General features: G+C 47.0%; 2 non-coding genes across 2 annotated transcripts; both read left to right on the forward strand.

The window, feature by feature from the left end:
- Positions 1-12,919: 12,919 nt before the first annotated feature.
- On the forward strand, positions 12,920-12,993 carry trnat-agu (transfer RNA threonine (anticodon AGU)). The gene has a single exon. It is a non-coding gene; the product is annotated as a tRNA-Thr (tRNA).
- A 927-nt stretch (positions 12,994-13,920) lies between these two features.
- trnat-agu (transfer RNA threonine (anticodon AGU)) lies at positions 13,921-13,994 on the forward strand. The gene has a single exon. It is a non-coding gene; the product is annotated as a tRNA-Thr (tRNA).
- Positions 13,995-21,560: the final 7,566 nt, after the last annotated feature.

The raw sequence follows: 21,560 nt of genomic DNA on the forward strand, positions 1-21,560 counted from the left end.
ACACCTGGAGTCTAGGACAGCTATGGACAACACACCTGGAGTCTAGGACAGCTATGGAGAACACACCTGGAGTCTAGGACAGCTATGGAGAACACACCTGGAGTCTAGGACAGCTATGGAGAACACACCTGGAGTCTAGGACAGCTATGGAGAACACACCTGGAGTCTAGGACAGCTATGGACAACACACCTGGAGTCTAGGACAGCTATGGAGAACACACCTGGAGTCTAGGACAGCTATGGAGAACACACCTGGAGTCTAGGACAGCTATGGAGAACACACCTGGAGTCTAGGACAGCTATGGAGAACACACCTGGAGTCTAGGACAGCTATGGAGAACACACCTGGAGTCTAGGACAGCTATGGAGAACACACCTGGAGTCTTGGACAGCTATGGAGAACACACCTGGAGTCTAGGACAGCTATGGACAACACACCTGGAGTCTAGGACAGCTATGGAGAACACACCTGGAGTCTAGGACAGCTATGGAGAACACACCTGGAGTCTAGGACAGCTATGGAGAACACACAATGATGCATGACAGTAGATGCTGCAGTAGATAACAGTCTAGCTGCAGTAGTGATGACAGATGAAGCTGCAGTAGTGATGACAGATGAAGCTACAGTAGTAGCCCCAGTAGTGATGACAGATGAAGCTGCAGTAGTGATGACAGATGAAGCTGCAGTAGTAGCCCCAGTAGTGATGACAGATGAAGCTGCAGTAGTGATGACAGATGAAGCTACAGTAGTAGTCCCAGTAGTGATGACAGATGAAGCTACAGTAGTAGCCCCAGTAGTGATGACAGATGAAGCTACAGTAGTAGCCCCAGTAGTGATGACAGATGAAGCTACAGTAGTAGCCCCAGTAGTGATGACAGATGAAGCTACAGTAGTAGCCCCAGTAGTGATGACAGATGAAGCTACAGTAGTAGCCCCAGTAGTGATGACAGATGAAGCTGCAGTAGTAGCCCCAGTAGTGATGACAGATGAAGCTACAGTAGTAGCCCCAGTAGTGATGACAGATGAAGCTACAGTAGTGATGACAGATGAAGCTGCAGTAGTGATGACAGATGAAGCTACAGTAGTAGCCCCAGTAGTGATAACAGATGAAGGTGCAGTAGTAGCCCCAGTAGTGATGACAGATGAAGCTACAGTAGTAGCCCCAGTAGTGATGACAGATGAAGCTGCAGTAGTAGCCCCAGTAGTGATGACAGATGAAGCTGCAGTAGTAGCCCCAGTAGTGATGACAGATGAAGCTACAGTAGTGATGACAGATGAAGCTGCAGTAGTGATGCCCCAGTATGATGCTACAGTAGTGATGACAGATGAAGCTGCAGTAGTGATGACAGATGAAGCTACAGTAGTAGACCCAGTAGTGATAACAGATGAAGGTGAAGTAGTAGCCCCAGTAGTGATGATAGATGAAGCTGCAGTAGTAGCCCCAGTAGTGATGACAGATGAAGGTGCAGTAGTGATAACAGATGAAGGTGCAGTAGTAGCCCCAGTAGTGATGACAGATGAAGCTGCAGTAGTAGCCCCAGTAGTGATGACAGATGAAGCTACAGTAGTGATGACAGATGAAGCTGCAGTAGTGATGACAGATGAAGCTACAGTAGTGATGACAGATGAAGCTGCAGTAGTGATGACAGATGAAGCTACAGTAGTGATGACAGATGAAGCTACAGTAGTAGCCCCAGTAGTGATGACAGATGAAGCTACAGTAGTAGCCCCAGTAGTGATGACAGATGAAGCTGCAGTAGTAGCCCCAGTAGTGATGACAGATGAAGCTGCAGTAGTAGCCCCAGTAGTGATGACAGATGAAGCTACAGTAGTAGCCCCAGTAGTGATGACAGATGAAGCTGCAGTAGTAGCCCCAGTAGTGATGACAGATGAAGCTACAGTAGTAGCCCCAGTAGTGATGACAGATGAAGCTGCAGTAGTAGCCCCAGTAGTGATGACAGATGAAGCTACAGTAGTAGCCCCAGTAGTGATGACAGATGAAGCTACAGTAGTAGCCCCAGTAGTGATGACAGATGAAGCTGCAGTAGTAGCCCCAGTAGTGATGACAGATTAAGGTACAGTAGTAGCCCCAGTAGTGATGACAGATGAAGCTACAGTAGTAGCCCCAGTAGTGATGACAGATGAAGCTACAGTAGTAGCCCCAGTAGTGATGACATATGAAGCTGCAGTAGTAGCCCCAGTAGTGATGACAGATGAAGCTACAGTAGTGATGACAGATGAAGCTACAGTAGTAGCCCCAATAGTGATGACAGATGAAGCTGCAGTAGTGATGACAGATGAAGCTACAGTAGTGATGACAGATGAAGCTACAGTAGTAGCCCCAGTAGTGATGACAGATGAAGCTGCAGTAGTAGCCCCAGTAGTGATGACAGATGAAGCTGCAGTAGTAGCCCCAGTAGTGATGACAGATGAAGCTGCAGTAGTAGCCCCAGTAGTGATGACAGATGAAGCTGCAGTAGTGATGACAGATGAAGCTACAGTAGTAGCCCCAGTAGTGATGACAGATGAAGCTGCAGTAGTAGCCCCAGTAGTGATGACAGATGAAGCTGCAGTAGTAGCCCCAGTAGTGATGACAGATGAAGCTACAGTAGTGATGACAGATGAAGGTGCAGTAGTAGCCCCAGTAGTGATGACAGATGAAGCTACAGTAGTAGCCCCAGTAGTGATGACAGATGAAGCTGCAGTAGTAGCCCCAGTAGTGATGACAGATGAAGCTGCAGTAGTAGCCCCAGTAGTGATGACAGATGAAGCTCCAGTAGTGATGACAGATGAAGCAGTAGTAGCCCCAGTAGTGATGACAGATGAAGCTGCAGTAGTAGCCCCAGTAGTGATGACAGATGAAGCTACAGTAGTAGCCCCAGTAGTGATGACAGATGAGCCCCAGTAGTGATGACAGATGAAGCTGCAGTAGTAGCCCCAGTAGTGATGACAGATGAAGCTGCAGTAGTAGCCCCAGTAGTGATGACAGATGAAGCTGCAGTAGTAGCCCCAGTAGTGATGACAGATGAAGCTACAGTAGTAGCCCCAGTAGTGATGACAGATGAAGCATGCAGTAGTGATGACAGATGAACCTTCAGTAGCCCCAGTAGTGATGACAGATGAAGCGATACTAACCTTCTAGACAGTAGAACAGAGATCACTAACCTTCTAGACAGATGAAGACTAGATAGACAGTGATGACAGATCACTAAGTAGTAGCCCCAGTAGACATGATGACAGATCACTAACCTTCTAGATGAAGACATCAGAACAGTAGATCACTAGACATCCAAACAGAGATCACTAACCCCAGTAGTGATGACAGATGAACAGAGATCACTAACCTTCTAGACATCCAAACAGAGATCACTAACCTTCTAGACATCAGAACAGAGATCACTAACCTTCTAGACATCCAAACAGAGATCACTAACCTTCTAGACATCAAACAGAGATCACTAACCTTCTAGACATCAGAACAGAGATCACTAACCTTCTAGACATCCAAACAGAGATCACTAACCTTCTAGACATCCAAACAGAGATCACTAACCTTCTAGACATCCAAACAGAGATCACTAACCTTCTAGACATCAAACAGAGATCACTAACCTTCTAGACATCAGAACAGAGATCACTAACCTTCTAGACATCCAAAGAGATCACTAACCTTCTAGACATCCAAACAGAGATCACTAACCTTCTAGACATCAAACAGAGATCACTAACCTTCTAGACATCCAAACAGAGATCACTAACCTTCTAGACATCAGAACAGAGATCACTAACCTTCTAGACATCAAACAGAGATCACTAACCTTCTAGACATCAAACAGAGATCACTAACCTTCTAGACATCCAAACAGAGATCACTAACCTTCTAGACATCCAAACAGAGATCACTAACCTTCTAGACATCAAACAGAGATCACTAACCTCCTAGACATCCAAACAGAGATCACTAACCTTCTAGACATCAAACAGAGATCACTAACCCTCTAGACATCAAACAGAGATCACTAACCTTCTAGACATCAAACAGAGATCACTAACCTTCTAGACATCCAAACAGAGATCACTAACCTTCTAGACATCAAACAGAGATCACTAACCTTCTAGACATCCAAACAGAGATCACTAACCTTCTAGACATCCAAACAGAGATCACTAACCTTCTAGACATCCAAACAGAGATCACTAACCTTCTAGACATCCAAACAGAGATCACTAACCTCTAGACATCAAACAGAGATCACTAACCTCTAGACATCAAACAGAGATCACTAACCTCCTAGACATCCAAACAGAGATCACTAACCTTCTAGACATCAAACAGAGATCACTAACCTTCTAGACATCCAAACAGAGATCACTAACCTCCTAGACATCCAAACAGAGATCACTAACCTTCTAGACATCCAAACAGCGATCACTAACCTTCTAGACATCCAAACAGCGATCACTAACCTTCTAGACATCCAAACAGAGATCACTAACCTTCTAGACATCCAAACAGAGATCACTAACCTTCTAGACATCCAAACAGAGATCACTAACCTTCTAGACATCCAAACAGAGATCACTAACCTTCTAGACATCCAAACAGAGATCACTAACCTTCTAGACATCCAAACAGAGATCACTAACCTTCTAGACATCCAAACAGCGATCACTAACCTTCTAGACATCCAAACAGCGATCACTAACCTTCTAGACATCAGAACAGAGATCACTAACCTTCTAGACATCCAAACAGAGATCACTAACCTTCTAGACATCAGAACAGAGATCACTAACCTTCTAGACATCCAAACAGAGATCACTAACCTTCTAGACATCCAAACAGAGATCACTAACCTTCTAGACATCCAAACAGAGATCACTAACCTTCTAGACATCAAAACAGAGATCACTAACCTCCTAGACATCCAAACAGAGATCACTAACCTTCTAGACATCCAAACAGAGATCACTAACCTTCTAGACATCAAACAGAGATCACTAACCTTCTAGACATCCAAACAGAGATCACTAACCTTCTAGACATTCAAACAGCGATCACTAACCTTCTAGACATCAGAACAGAGATCACTAACCTTCTAGACATCCAAACAGAGATCACTAACCTTCTAGACATCCAAACAGAGATCACTAACCTTCTAGACATCAGAACAGTGATCACTAACCTTCTAGACATCCAAACAGAGATCACTAACCTTCTAGACATCAGAACAGTGATCACTAACCTTCTAGACATCAGAACAGTGATCACTAACCTCCTAGACATCAGAACAGAGATCACTAACCTCCTAGACATCCAAACAGAGATCACTAACCTTCTAGACATCCAAACAGCGATCACTAACCTTCTAGACATCCAAACAGAGATCACTAACCTTCTAGACATCCAAACAGAGATCACTAACCTCCTAGACATCCAAACAGAGATCACTAACCTTCTAGACATCCAAACAGAGATCACTAACCTCCTAGACATCCAAACAGAGATCACTAACCTTCTAGACATCCAAACAGAGATCACTAACCCTCTAGACATCCAAACAGAGATCACTAACCTCCTAGACATCCAAACAGAGATCACTAACCTTCTAGACATCAGAACAGAGATCACTAACCCTCTAGACATCAGAACAGAGATCACTAACCTCCTAGACATCCAAACAGAGATCACTAACCTCCTAGACATCCAAACAGAGATCACTAACCTCCTAGACATCCAAACAGAGATCACTAACCTCCTAGACATCCAAACAGAGATCACTAACCTCCTAGACATCCAAACAGAGATCACTAACCTCCTAGACATCCAAACAGAGATCACTAACCTTCTAGACATCCAAACAGAGATCACTAACCTCCTAGACATCCAAACAGAGATCACTAACCTTCTAGACATCCAAACAGAGATCACTAACCTCCTAGACATCCAAACAGAGATCACTAACCTCCTAGACATCCAAACAGAGATCACTAACCTTCTAGACATCCAAACAGAGATCACTAACCTCCTAGACATCCAAACAGAGATCACTAACCTTCTAGACATCCAAACAGAGATCACTAACCTTCTAGACATCCAATGACAGAGATCACTAACCCCTAGACATGACAGATCACTAACCTCCTAGTAGCATCAAAACAGAGATCACTAACCTCCTAGACATCCAAACAGAGATCACTAAGCTCCTAGACATCCAAACAGAGATCACTAATAGACATCCAAACAGCAATCAGTAACCTTCTAGACATCCAAACAGCAATCACAACCTTCTAGACATCAAAACAGTGATCAGATGAAGCTTCTAGACATCAGAACAGAGATCACTAACCTTCTAGACATCCAAACAGTGATCACTAACCTTCTAGACATCAGAACAGTGATCACTAACCTTCTAGACATCAGAACAGCAGTAGACAGCCAAACAGAGATCACTGATGACATCAGAAAGCTGATCAGTAGCCTTCTAGTCAGAACAGATCACTAACCTCCTAGACATCCAAACAGAGATCACTAACCTCCTAGCATCCAAACAGAGTGATCACTAACCTCCTAGACATCCAAACAGAGATCACTAACCCCAGAGTCCATGACAGAGATCACTAACCCTCTAGACATCCAAACAGAGATCACTAACCTCCTAGACCCCAAAGTGATGATCACTAACCTCCTAGACATCCAGTAGAGATCACTAACCGTCTAGACATCCAAACAGAGATCACTAACCCCTAGTAGTCCAAATGAGAGATCACTAACCTTCTAGACATCCAAACAGAGATCACTAACCGTCTAGACCCCAGTAGTGATGATCATAACCTCCTAGACATAGCCCCAGTAGTCATGACTAGATGACAGAGATAGTAGCCCCTAGACATCCAAACAGATGATCACTAACCTTCTAGACATCCAAACAGTGATCACTAACCTCCTAGACATCCAAGTAGTAACCTTCTAGACATCCAAACAGAGATCACTAACCCTCTAGACATCCAAACAGAGATCACTAACCTCCTAGACATCCAAACAGCAGATCACTAACCTTCTAGACATCCAAACAGAGATCACTAATGAAGACATAGCCAAACAGAGATCACTAACCTCCTAGACATCCAAACAGTGAGATCAGATAGACATCCAAACAGTGATCACTAACCTCCTAGACATCCAAACAGAGATCACTAACCTTCTAGACATCCAAACAGCAATCACTAACCTTCTAGACATCAAAACAGCGATCACTAACCTTCTAGACATCAGAACAGAGATCACTAACCTTCTAGACATCCAAACAGAGATCACTAACCTTCTAGACATCAGAACAGAGATCACTAACCTTCTAGACATCCAAACAGAGATCACTAACCTTCTAGACATCCAAACAGAGATCACTAACCTTCTAGACATCAGAACAGTGATCACTAACCTTCTAGACATCCAAACAGAGATCACTAACCTTCTAGACATCAGAACAGAGATCACTAACCTTCTAGACATCCAAACAGAGATCACTAACCTCCTAGACATCCAAACAGCGATCACTAACCTTCTAGACATCCAAACAGCAATCACCAACCTTCTAGACATCCAAACAGATCACCAACCTTCTAGACATCAAAACAGCGATCACTAACCTTCTAGACATCAGAACAGAGATCACTAACCTTCTAGACATCCAAACAGAGATCACTAACCTTCTAGACATCAGAACAGAGATCACTAACCTTCTAGACATCAGAACAGAGATCACTAACCTTCTAGACATCCAAACAGAGATCACTAACCTCTTAGACATCAGAACAGCGATCACTAACCTTCTAGACATCAGAACAGTGATCACTAACCTTCTAGACATCCAAACAGAGATCACTAACCTCCTAGACATCAGAACAGCGATCACTAACCTTCTAGACATCAGAACAGCGATCACTAACCTCCTAGACATCCAAACAGAGATCACTAACCTCCTAGACATCCAAACAGAGATCACTAACCTCCTAGACATCCAAACAGAGATCACTAACCTCTAGACATCCAAACAGAGATCACTAACCTCCTAGACATCCAAACAGAGATCACTAACCTCCTAGACATCCAAACAGAGATCACTAACCTCCTAGACATCCAAACAGAGATCACTAACCGTCTAGACATCAAACAGAGATCACTAACCTTCTAGACATCAAACAGAGATCACTAACCTTCTAGACATCCAAACAGAGATCACTAACCTTCTAGACATCCAAACAGAGATCACTAACCTCCTAGACATCCAAACAGAGATCACTAACCTTCTAGACATCAGAACAGAGATCACTAACCTTCTAGACATCAGAACAGAGATCACTAACCTCTAGACATCCAAACAGAGATCACTAACCTCCTAGACATCCAAACAGAGATCACTAACCTCCTAGACATCCAAACAGAGATCACTAACCTCTAGACATCCAAACAGAGATCACTAACCTTCTAGACATCCAAACAGAGATCACTAACCTTCTAGACATCCAAACAGAGATCACTAACCTTCTAGACATCCAAACAGAGATCACTAACCTCTAGACATCCAAACAGAGATCACTAACCTCCTAGACATCCAAACAGAGATCACTAACCTTCTAGACATCAGAACAGAGATCACTAACCTTCTAGACATCCAAACAGAGATCACTAACCTCTAGACATCAGAACAGAGATCACTAACCTCTAGACATCCAAACAAAGATCACTAACCTTCTAGACATCCAAACAGAGATCACTAACCTCCTAGACATCCAAACAAAGATCACTAACCTTCTAGACATCAAACAGCGATCACTAACCTTCTAGACATCCAAACAGAGATCACTAACCTTCTAGACATCAAACAGAGATCACTAACCTCCTAGACATCCAAACAGAGATCACTAACCTCCTAGACATCCAAACAGAGATCACTAACCTTCTAGACATCAGAACAGAGATCACTAACCTTCTAGACATCAGAACAGAGATCACTAACCTTCTAGACATCAGAACAGAGATCACTAACCTTCTAGACATCCAAACAGAGATCACTAACCTTCTAGACATCCAAACAGAGATCACTAACCTTCTAGACATCAGAACAGAGATCACTAACCTTCTAGACATCCAAACAGAGATCACTAACCTTCTAGACATCCAAACAGAGATCACTAACCTTCTAGACATCAGAACAGTGATCACTAACCTTCTAGACATCCAAACAGAGATCACTAACCTTCTAGACATCAGAACAGTGATCACTAACCTTCTAGACATCCAAACAGAGATCACTAACCTTCTAGACATCCAAACAGAGATCACTAACCTTCTAGACATCCAAACAGCGATCACTAACCTTCTAGACATCCAAACAGCGATCACTAACCTTCTAGACATCAGAACAGAGATCACTAACCTTCTAGACATCCAAACAGAGATCACTAACCTTCTAGACATCAGAACAGCGATCACTAACCTTCTAGACATCAGAACAGCGATCACTAACCTTCTAGACATCCAAACAGAGATCACTAACCTCCTAGACATCAGAACAGCGATCACTAACCTTCTAGACATCAGAACAGCGATCACTAACCTTCTAGACATCCAAACAGAGATCACTAACCTCCTAGACATCAGAACAGCGATCACTAACCTCCTAGACATCCAAACAGAGATCACTAACCTCCTAGACATCCAAACAGAGATCACTAACCTCCTAGACATCCAAACAGAGATCACTAACCCTCTAGACATCCAAACAGAGATCACTAACCTCCTAGACATCCAAACAGAGATCACTAACCTCCTAGACATCCAAACAGAGATCACTAACCTTCTAGACATCAGAACAGAGATCACTAACCTCCTAGACATCCAAACAGAGATCACTAACCTTCTAGACATCCAAACAGAGATCACTAACCTTCTAGACATCAAACAGAGATCACTAACCTCTAGACATCCAAACAGAGATCACTAACCTCCTAGACATCCAAACAGAGATCACTAACCTCCTAGACATCCAAACAGAGATCACTAACCTCCTAGACATCCAAACAGAGATGACTAGACATCCAAACAGAGATCACTAACCTCCTAGACATCCAAACAGAGATCACTAACCTCCTAGACATCCAAACAGAGATCACTAACCTCCTAGACATCCAAACAGAGATCACTAACCCTCTAGACATCCAAACAGAGATCACTAACCTCCTAGACATCCAAACAGAGATCACTAACCTCCTAGACATCCAAACAAAGATCACTAACCTTCTAGACATCCAAACAGAGATCACTAACCTCCTAGACATCCAAACAGAGATCACTAACCTCCTAGACATCCAAACAGAGATCACTAACCTTCTAGACATCCAAACAGAGATCACTAACCCTCTAGACATCCAAACAGAGATCACTAACCTCCTAGACATCCAAACAGCGATCACTAACCTTCTAGACATCAGAACAGAGATCACTAACCTTCTAGACATCAGAACAGTGACCACTAACCTTCTAGACATCAGAACAGTGACCACTAACCTTCTAGACATCCAAACAGAGATCACTACCCATGTTTTGGTTGAAGATTTCTACTTCACCAGTTGGCAGCAGGTGATGTCCTGTTCATTCCATACCAGGCTCTAATCCCCGGGACTCCAAAGAGGAAGAGACGGCGCAAACGAGTCAATAAACCACCGCTCTCAAGTGGCGCAGCGGTCTTAAGGTACTACAGACCCTGGTTCGATTCCAGGCTGTATCACAGCGGTCTAAGGCACTGCATCTCAGTGCTAGAGGCGTCACTACAGACCCTGGTTTGATTCCAGGCTGTATCACAGCGGTCTAAGGCACTGCATCTCAGTGCTAGAGGCGTCACTACAGACCCTGGTTCGATTCCAGGCTGTATCACAGCGGTCTAAGGCACTGCATCTCAGTGCTAGAGGCGTCACTACAGACCCTGGTTCGATTCCAGGCTGTATCACAGCGGTCTATTGCACTGTATCTCAGTGCTTTTAGGCATCACTACAGACCCTGGTTCGATTCCAGGTTGTATCACAACCGGCCGTGATTGGGCGGTGCACAATTGGCCCAGCATCATCCGGGGTTAGGGTTTTGCCGGAGTATGCTGTCATTGTAAATAACAATTAGTTCTTAACTGACTTGCCTAGTTTAAATAAAGGTTACATTTTAAAATATACCCTCAGTTCTATTGGTGAACGTACCAATCACTGGAGAATAAACTGGATGAGCTCTGCTGGAGACTATCCTATCAACGGGACCTGAAGAACTGGGATATCCTGTTTCACGTAGTCGTGGCTGAACTATGACATGAATAATATACATCTGGCTGGTTTTTCCTGTGTGAAGACCGTACGGCAGCTTTGGGTAAGGTTAAAGGGGAAGGTGTCTCTTATGTTAACAACAGCTGGTGCACCATCTCTAATGTTAAGGAAGTCTCTAGGTTTTTCTCGCCAGAGTCTGCAGACCATACTGTTTATTAAAAACAAAAAAAAGTATGATTTAAAAAGTAAACATCGGTCTGAAGCCGAAAAATAAAGGAAATTCACATGAGCACCAAAATGCCTACTCCACCCATGCTCTACCAAGGTTTTACAGCACCACAATGCCTACTCCACCCATGCTCTACCAAGGTTTACCAGCACCACAATGCCTACTCCACCCATGCTCTACCAAGGTTTTACAGCACCACAATGCCTACTCCACCCATGCTCTACCAAGGTTTTACAGCACCACAATGCCTACTCCACCCATGCTCTACCAAGGTTTTACAGCACCACAATGCCTACTCCACCCATGCTCTACCAAGGTTTTACAGCACCACAATGCCTACTCCACCCATGCTCTACCAAGGTTTTACAGCACCACAATGCCTACTCCACCCATGCTCTACCAAGGTTTTACAGCACCACAATGCCTATTCCACCCATGCTCTACCAAGGTTTTACAGCACCACAATGCCTACTCCACCCATGCTCTACCAAGGTTTTACAGCACCACAATGCCTACTCCACCCATGCTCTACCAAGGTTTTACAGCACCACAATGCCTACTCCACCCATGCTCTACCAAGGTTTTACAGCACAACAATGCCTACTCCACCCATGCTCTACCAAGGTTTTCCAGCACCACAATGCCTACTCCACCCATGCTCTACCAAGGTTATACAGCACCACAATGCCTACTCCACCCATGCTCTACCAAGGTTTTACAGCACCAACATGCCTACTCCACCCATGCTCTACCAAGGTTTTACAGCACCACAATGCCTACTCCACCCATGCTCTACCTGCTGTTAATATTGGGGCTGGCCCAGCAGATCCACTGGTAGAACCCTAGGCAATAACTTAACCTTGGTAACGTTCGCAGATTGCATTATATTTTAGATTTTTAGTGGTAATTAAATTGAATTTATTTTGAATTAATGATAATTAATTTCCTATAAATAGTTTAACCAGCTCCGTGTTTTCTGGAGTCAAAATGAAAGAAGAGGAGCCCGCGCTGCGGCAGCACGACACCCCAGATCAGTGTGTATTTATTAGTTTTATTTGATTATATTTCTTCCTCTGCATTGTTGGGAAGGGCCGTAAGCATTTCACTGTTACTCACCTGTTTGTTTACGAAGCATGACACAAGTACATGTTGATTTGACACACAGGTTGAGTCTGGGGCGACGACGTTATGACCGAACACCACTGTCCGAGCTTGTAAATGTTTGAATTGTAAACTATGGGATCAATAATCGCTTAATCTATGTTCTGCAATGAAGCTCACTTGAGTAATTAACTAAAGACACAACACCGTCTGTAAATTACCAAGCTTGAGATATACATGCTGGAAATATAAAGCCTTTTTTCACAGGGACATTCACCGGCGCCGTGGCTTAGTTGGTTAAAGCGCCTGTCTAGTAAACAGGAGATCCTGAGTTCGAATCTCAGCGGAGCCTTTTGTGAACATTACACTTTTTTTTAAAAGGCCAGGCACCACTTCCTTAAATTACATTTTTGCATCTACCTATTTTGGAATTGGTTGGTATTTTGGTCAATTGATATTAGTATTTTCTAAAAGTAAACATGAAAATGTTAATTTTCTTTATTTTCCCATACTACCATCATCCACGTTTATAAACCACTTGAAAATGGAAATACACCAATAGCTCACTACATACAATTACACTTAATGTAAAAGCTCGTTTCATAGAGAATGTTTCAAACTGAACTATCTATAGTAACTTACTCTGAATAGATGGTGATTGGGCCTAAATAGGCGTTTGATAGTCTAAATTCAGTGTACTTTTCTTCAACATTCATTTCCCGATAGTCAGACTCCCTTATAACTTCCCACAAGCCAACACAGACTCGCCCTTATCGTTTCTCATCTTCAGAACCATCTGAATTCACCACATGTTGTGTGATTATACTTAGATATATTCTCCAGACTTGCCCAGAAGGAATTGTTGATAGGTTGTTCATTTGGAAAAATTGCGCCAAAAATGCATTTTAACGTTACATGACTAGTATTTTACAGACATAACTATATATATTAAATATATATATATTTATCCGCTATCTGCTCTGGACATGTCCGGTCCTGGAGTGTCTTAAAATGAAACTAACATTTTTAGTCTGACTTCATCCAGGTTCCAGACACATTTATTTGCGCGATATGCAAATATTGCATATTTAACGTTATATCGCCTCATTTAAATATTTTAATCAAACATTTCAGAAAAGTTGTAATACGAAAAAGTATTATGTTTGTGTCAATATTCAACTGGTAAAACCTGACTGATATGATGAAGCGAAAAAAACGACCTTTTCACATTTTACAAACAGTAAAGACATTTACCCTTTTATTTCCTTCACGACTCGGCGGCGCTGTGGCTTAGTTGGTTAAAGCGCCTGTCTAGTAAACAGGAGATCCTGAGTTCGAATCTCAGCAGTGCCTTTTTGTTTCTGTTAAATGAAGGACCCACCACCTCTTCTCGAGGAGCTCCAAGCTTTGACAACGGTGACGACGAGGATACCGTCCCTGCCTTCCGGCAATCCAACCTTAATGATATGTTCTAGAAAATTACATGGGGCCAGCATTTTAGTAACTAATACCAAAAGAGTATTACATTTAAATCAAAGTTTATTTGTCACATGCGCCCGAATACAACAGGTGTAGTAGACCTTAGAGTGAAATGCTAACTTACAAGCCCTTAACCAGTAATGTAGTTAAGAAAAATAAGTTTAATGTAAAAAATAGACAAGTAAAAAATATTAAATAAAAGTAAAATAATTAAATGGCAATAGTAAAATAAAAAGTGAGGCTATATACAGGGGCACGCCCCCTGAGCACGAATACCCCCTGAGCACGCCCCCTGAGCACGCCCCCTGAGCTCGCCCCCTGAGCACGCCCCCTGAGCACGCCCCCTGAGCACGCCCCCTGAGCATGCCCCCTGAGTGACGCCCCTGAGCACGCCCCCTGAGCACGCCCCCCTGAGGGGCCCCGTGTTGAGGATCAGCGTGCAGATGTGTTGTTACCCATCCTTACCACCAGGGGGACGGCCCGTCAGGAAGTCCAGGATCCAGTTGCAGAGGGAGGTATTTAGCTTAGTGATGAGCGTCGGTGTCCACATCACTAACAAACTATGGGTCTTCAGATCCTCAAAAAGTTCTACAGCTGCACCATCAAGAGCATCCTGACCGATTGCATCACCTCCTGGTATGGCAAATGCTCGGCATAAGGCGCTACAGAGGGTAGTGCCTACGGCCCAGTACATCACCGGGGCCAAGCTTCCTGCCATCCAGGACCTCTATACCAGGTGGTGTCAGAGGAAGGCCCTATGGGAGGTCAGCGTCAGATGTGTTGCCCAGTACCTCACCACCTGGGACCAGGAAGGCCAGGATCCAGTTGCAGAGGCTACATCCTGCCATCCCAGTACCTCTATACCAGGATGTGTCAGAGGAAGGCCCTATAGAGGGTGGGACTACAGCCCAGTACATCACCAGGGCCAAGCTTCCTGCCATCCAGGACCTCTATACCAGGTGGTGTCAGAGGAAGGCCCTATAGAGGGTGGTACGTACAGCCCAGTACATCACCAGGGCCAAGCTTCCTGCCATCCAGTACCTCTATACCAGGTGGTGTCAGAGGAAGGCCCTATAGAGGGTGGTACGTACAGCCCAGTACATCACCAGGGCCAAGCTTCCTGCCATCCAGTACCTCTATACCAGGTGGTGTCAGAGGAAGGCCCTATAGAGGGTAGTGGTACAGCCCAGTACATCACCAGGGCCAAGCTTCCTGCCATCCAGGACCTCTATACCAGGTGGTGTCAGAGGAAGGCCCTATAGAGGGTGGTACGTACAGCCCAGTACATCACCAGGGCCAAGCTTCCAGCCATCCAGGACCTCTATACCAGGATGTGTCAGAGGAAAACCCAAAACATTGTCAAAGACTCCAGCCACCCAGGTCATAGACTGTTTTCTCTGCTCCCGCATGGCAAGCGGTACCGGAGCGCAAAGTCTAGGTTCAAAAGGCTCCTCAACAGCTTCTACCCCCCAAACCATAAGACTGCTGAACAATTAATCAAATGTCTACCCAGACTATTTTGCATTTATTTCCCCCCACTGCTGCTATTCACTGTTTATTATCTATGTGTAACAGTATAACTTTAGACCGTTCCCTCGCCCCGACCTGGGCGCGAACCAGGGACGCTCTGCACACGTCAACAGTTCCCGTCCCGAAGCATCGTTACCGATGGAAACGCAATTTAGCGCGCAACACCGCTAACTAGCTAACAGTTTCACATCCGTTACATCTGCTTAGTCTCTACCCCTTACCTACATGTACATATTACCTCAATTACCTCGACTAAACCTGTATCCCCTGTGTATATTCTCCTTATTGTTATTTTATTGTGTTTATTTTAGTTTATTTAGTAAATATTTTCTTAACTGTCATTTAAAAAAACAACCTCATTGTTAGTTAAGGGCTTGTCAGTAAGCATTACACTCTAAGGTCGACACCTGTTTTATTTTGGCGCATGTGACAAATACAAATGTATTTTATGTTTTATTTTAAATAGAATCACTGGTGCGAATATGCAATACCACCATCCGGCCTTTCGGGGTCAGGATTTGACGATAAACATTATAACGACGTATTCAATGAAGACCTCCCTGCACGGGATGGGGGAAACAACAGGAATCAATTCAAAGAAGGATCTGCTCGGCATACCAAACTGCAGCGACCGCAAAAACGAGGATTTGGGTTTAACTTAAATATGACAGACAACGCGTAACTGCGCGGTAAATGATCACTGCACCATTGTCCACTTTCATGCACAGGATAGTGCCTGAAGGGAGATGAAAATACTCGGCTGTGGACGGAGAATAAATAACAGCTATAAACACCGAACAGTCCACAACCCGAAATCAAGGACGGGACACTGTCGACGTGCCTTTCTCTTCTGGCTCACAAACGCAGAGACTTTTCCCTTCCTTTTAGGATATAAATCAACGCGGAAACCAAACGAGGCATTGAATCAGAGACCGACGATGTACGATCACATCTCCTCTTTTCACTGTATCACATTGTCCTGGTGGGCTGCCTCTGAGTAGCGTATGAAGCTTCTTCTTTTTGCGCTACAAACACAATTTACCCACGTCCTAGTTTATTTTTTTATTTTATTTTTTTATACAGAGAGGGGACTTGAGTTCATGACATCTGCAAAGGTCACGGAAAATATTCGGAGGCTATTGCTACAGATGTTACGGAAATTACCCCCAAGATGACAAAAGAACGAGTTGGGCTGCTGGAATGATGGATCGGATTGGAGCGCCGCGTCTCCTGGTCACATGGATATTAATACGGTTCGCTTCGGTCTGTGTCGGTCAGTACTCTTATTTAGACATCTTATTTAGACATATGGCTTTATTGTTGTCGTTCACTTTGAATGTTTTCTGATACTCTACTGGTTTCCCGTTGGATAATATTCTGTATTGATCTAAAACTTTGTCATATTTTACCAAAACCACATCATTTTTCAATCAGGTGTTGTGCTACTCCCGTCCTTCATTTCCTTCATCTATTAAACACAAGACGATTAAAGCTCATCTGAGTGAGGTGATGGTTCGGCTACTTCTATAGGCAGAACCAGAACCAGAACCAGAACCAGACAGTGTGGGTGTCAATAGTATTGGAATGTTGTGTGCTTCCCTAGAGATGGATCGTCGTTGCCATGGTGTCTGTCGTTGTGGGTCATCTGCAACATGTACCATGACGGGCTTTCATTGATTTCTACTGAGAAATGATAGTCGTAGTTTGTTGATGGTGTTATGTGCAAACACGCATACACAAACACACACACACACACACACACACACACACACACTACACACACACACACACACACCAAAACTCAGCATCGATACAGCGGACCCTCTGGCTATCTGCATTACATCATCGTGCCCAGTGTCAATCCCTTAATGTATTGCTCTAGTGCAGATGAAAACAGGGCCAGCCCACAGACACAGAGCAGAGGGCCGTCTGGCTACAAGCCAGCCCACAGACACAGAGCAGAGGGTCGTCTGGCTACAAGCCAGCCCACAGACACAGAGCAGAGGGCTCGTCTGGCTACAAGCCAGCCCACAGACACAGAGCAGAGGGCCGTCTGGCTACAAGCCAGCCCACAGACACAGAGCAGAGGGCCGTCTGGCTACAAGCCAGCCCACAGACACAGAGCAGAGGGTCGTCTGGCTACAAGCCAGCCCACAGACACAGAGCAGAGGGTCGTCTGGCTACAAGCCAGCCCACAGACACAGAGCAGAGGGTCGTCTGGCTACAAGCCAGCCCACAGACACAGAGCAGAGGGCCGTCTGGCTACAAGCCAGCCCACAGACACAGAGCAGAGGGCCGTCTGGCTACAAGCCAGCCCACAGACACAGAGCAGAGGGTCGTCTGGCTACAAGCCAGCCCACAGACACAGAGCAGAGGGTCGTCTGGCTACAAGCCAGCCCACAGACACAGAGCAGAGGGCCGTCTGGCTACAAGCCAGCCCACAGACACTGGCTACAAGCCAGCCCACAGACACAGAGCAGAGGGTCGTCTGGCTACAAGCCAGCCCACAGACACAGAGCAGAGGGTCAGTCTGGCTACAAGCCAGCCCACAGACACAGAGCAGAGGGTAGTCTGGCTACAAGCCAGCCCACAGACACAGAGCAGAGGGTCGTCTGGCTACAAGCCAGCCCACAGACACAGAGCAGAGGGTCGTCTGGCTACAAGCCAGCCCACAGACAAGCCAGAGCAGAGGGTAGTCTGGCTACAAGCCAGCCCACAGACACAGAGCAGAGGGTCGTCTGGCTACAAGCCAGCCCACAGACACAGAGCAGAGGGTCGTCTGGCTACAAGCCAGCCCACAGACACAGAGCAGAGGGTCGTCTGGCTACAAGCCAGCCCACAGACACAGAGCAGATAGTCTGGCTACAAGCCAGCCCACAGACACAGAGGGTCGTCTGGCTACAAGCCAGCCCACAGACACAGAGCAGAGGGTCGTCTGGCTACAAGCCAGCCCACAGAGCAGAGGGCAGTCTGGCTACAAGCCAGCCCACAGACACAGAGCAGAGGGTCGTCTGGCTACAAGCCAGCCCACAGACACAGAGCAGAGGGTCGTCTGGCTACAAGCCAGCCCACAGACCAGAGGGTCGTCTGGCTACAAGCCAGCCCACAGACACAGAGCAGAGGGTCGTCTGGCTACAAGCCAGCCCACAGACACAGAGCAGAGGGTCGTCTGGCTACAAGCCAGCCCACAGACACAGAGCAGAGGGTCGTCTGGCTACAAGCCAGCCCACAGACACAGAGCAGAGGGTCGTCTGGCTACAAGCCAGCCCACAGACACAGAGCAGAGGGTCGTCTGGCTACAAGCCAGCCCACAGACACAGAGCAGAGGGTCGTCTGGCTACAAGCCAGCCCACAGACACAGAGCTACAAGCCAGCCCACAGACACAGAGCAGAGGATAGTCTGGCTACAAGCCAGCCCACAGACCAGAGGGCAGTCTGGCTACAAGCCAGCCCACAGACACAGAGCAGAGGGTAGTCTGGCTACAAGCCAGCCCACAGACACAGACCAGAGGATAGTCTGGCTACAAGCCAGCCCACAGACACAGAGCAGAGGGTCGTCTGGCTACAAGCCAGCCCCCAGACAGAGCAGACACAGAGCAGAGGGCCGTCTGGCTACAAGCCAGCCCACAGACACAGAGCAGAGGGTCGTCTGGCTACAAGCCAGCCCACAGACACAGAGCAGAGGGTCGTCTGGCTACAAGCCAGCCCACAGATACAGAGCAGAGGGTCGTCTGGCTACAAGCCAGCCCACAGACACAGAGCAGAGGGCAGTCTGGCTACAAGCCAGCCCACAGACACAGAGCAGAGGGTCGTCTGGCTACAAGTCAGCCCACAGACACAGAGCAGAAGGTCGTCTGGCTACAAGCCAGCCCACAGATACAGAGCAGAGGGTCGTCTGGCTACAAGCCAGCCCACAGACACAGAGCAGAGGGTCGTCTGGCTACAAGCCAGCCCACAGACACAGAGCAGAGGGTCGTCTGGCTACAAGCCAGCCCACAGACACAGAGCAGAGGGTCGTCTGGCTACAAGCCAGCCCACAGACACAGAGCAGAGGGTAGTCTGGCTACAAGCCAGCCCACAGACACAGAGCAGAGGGTCGTCTGGCTACAAGCCAGCCCACAGACACAGAGCAGAGGGCCGTCTGGCTACAAGCCAGCCCACAGACACAGAGCAGAGGGTCGTCTGGCTACAAGCCAGCCCACAGACACAGAGCAGAGGGCCGTCTGGCTACAAGCCAGCCCACAGACACCAGAGGGCCGTCTGGCTACAAGCCAGCCCACAGACACAGAGCAGAGGGTAGTCTGGCTACAAGCCAGCCCACAGACACAGAGCAGAGGGTCGTCTGGCTACAAGCCAGCCCACAGACACAGACCAGAGGATAGTCTGGCTACAAGCCAGCCCACAGATACAGAGCCCAGAGGAGGATAGTCTGGCTACAAGCCAGCCCACAGACACAGAGCAGAGGGCCGTCTGGCTACAAGCCAGCCCACAGACACAGAGCAGAGGGTCGTCTGGCTACAAGCCAGCCCACAGACACAGAGCAGAGGGTCGTCTGGCTACAAGCCAGCCCACAGACACAGACAGCAGAGGGTCGTCTGGCTACAAGCCAGCCCACAGACACAGAGCAGAGGGTCGTCTGGCTACAAGCCAGCCCACAGACACAGAGCAGAGGGTCGTCTGGCTACAAGCCAGCCCACAGACACAGAGCAGAGGATAGTCTGGCTACAAGCCAGCCCACAGACACAGAGCAGAGGGTCGTCTGGCTACAAGCCAGCCCCACAGACACAGAGCAGAGGGTCGTCTGGCTACAAGCCAGCCCACAGATACAGAGCAGATAGTCTGGCTACAAGCCAGCCCACAGACACAGACCAGAGGATAGTCTGGCTACAAGCCAGCCCACAGACACAGACCAGAGGATAGTCTGGCTACAAGCCAGCCCACAGACACAGAGCAGAGGGTCGTCTGGCTACAAGCCAGCCCACAGACCCAGACACAGAGCAGAGGGCCGTCTGGCTACAAGCCAGCCCACAGACACAGAGGATAGTCTGGCTACAAGCCAGCCCACAGACACAGAGCAGAGGGTCGTCTGGCTACAAGCCAGCCCACAGACACAGAGCAGAGGGCCGTCTGGCTACAAGCCAGCCCACAGAGCAGAGGATAGTCTGGCTACAAGCCAGCCCACAGACACAGAGCAGAGGGTCGTCTGGCTACAAGCCAGCCCACAGACACAGAGCAGAGGGCCGTCTGGCTACAAGCCAGCCCACAGACACAGAGCAGAGGGCCGTCTGGCTACAAGCCAGCCCACAGACACAGAGCAGAGGGCCGTCTGGCTACAAGCCAGCCCACAGACACAGAGCAGAGGGTCGTCTGGCTACAAGCCAGCCCACAGACACAGAGCAGAGGGTCGTCTGGCTACAAGCCAGCCCACAGACACAGAGCAGAGGGTCGTCTGGCTACAAGCCAGCCCACAGACACAGAGCAGAGGGTCGTCTGGCTACAAGCCAGCCCACAGACACAGAGCAGAGGGTAGTCTGGCTACAAGCCAGCCCACAGACACAGAGCAGAGGATCGTCTGGCTACAAGCCAGCCCACAGACACAGAGCAGAGGGTCGTCTGGCTACAAGCCAGCCCACAGACCAGAGGATAGTCTGGCTACAAGCCAGCCCACAGACACAGAGCAGAGGGTCGTCTGGCTACAAGCCAGCCCACAGACACAGAGCAGAGGGTCGTCTGGCTACAAGCCAGCCCACAGACACAGAGCAGAGGATAGTCTGGCTACAAGCCAGCCCACAGACCAGAGGATAGTCTGGCTACAAGCCAGCCCACAGACACAGAGCAGAGGGTCGTCTGGCTACAAGCCAGCCCACAGACACAGAGCAGAGGGTCGTCTGGCTACAAGCCAGCCCACAG

Source organism: Oncorhynchus keta, unplaced genomic scaffold, assembly GCF_023373465.1.
Source record: "Oncorhynchus keta strain PuntledgeMale-10-30-2019 unplaced genomic scaffold, Oket_V2 Un_scaffold_5155_pilon_pilon, whole genome shotgun sequence".
Classification (NCBI taxonomy): domain Eukaryota; kingdom Metazoa; phylum Chordata; class Actinopteri; order Salmoniformes; family Salmonidae; genus Oncorhynchus; species Oncorhynchus keta.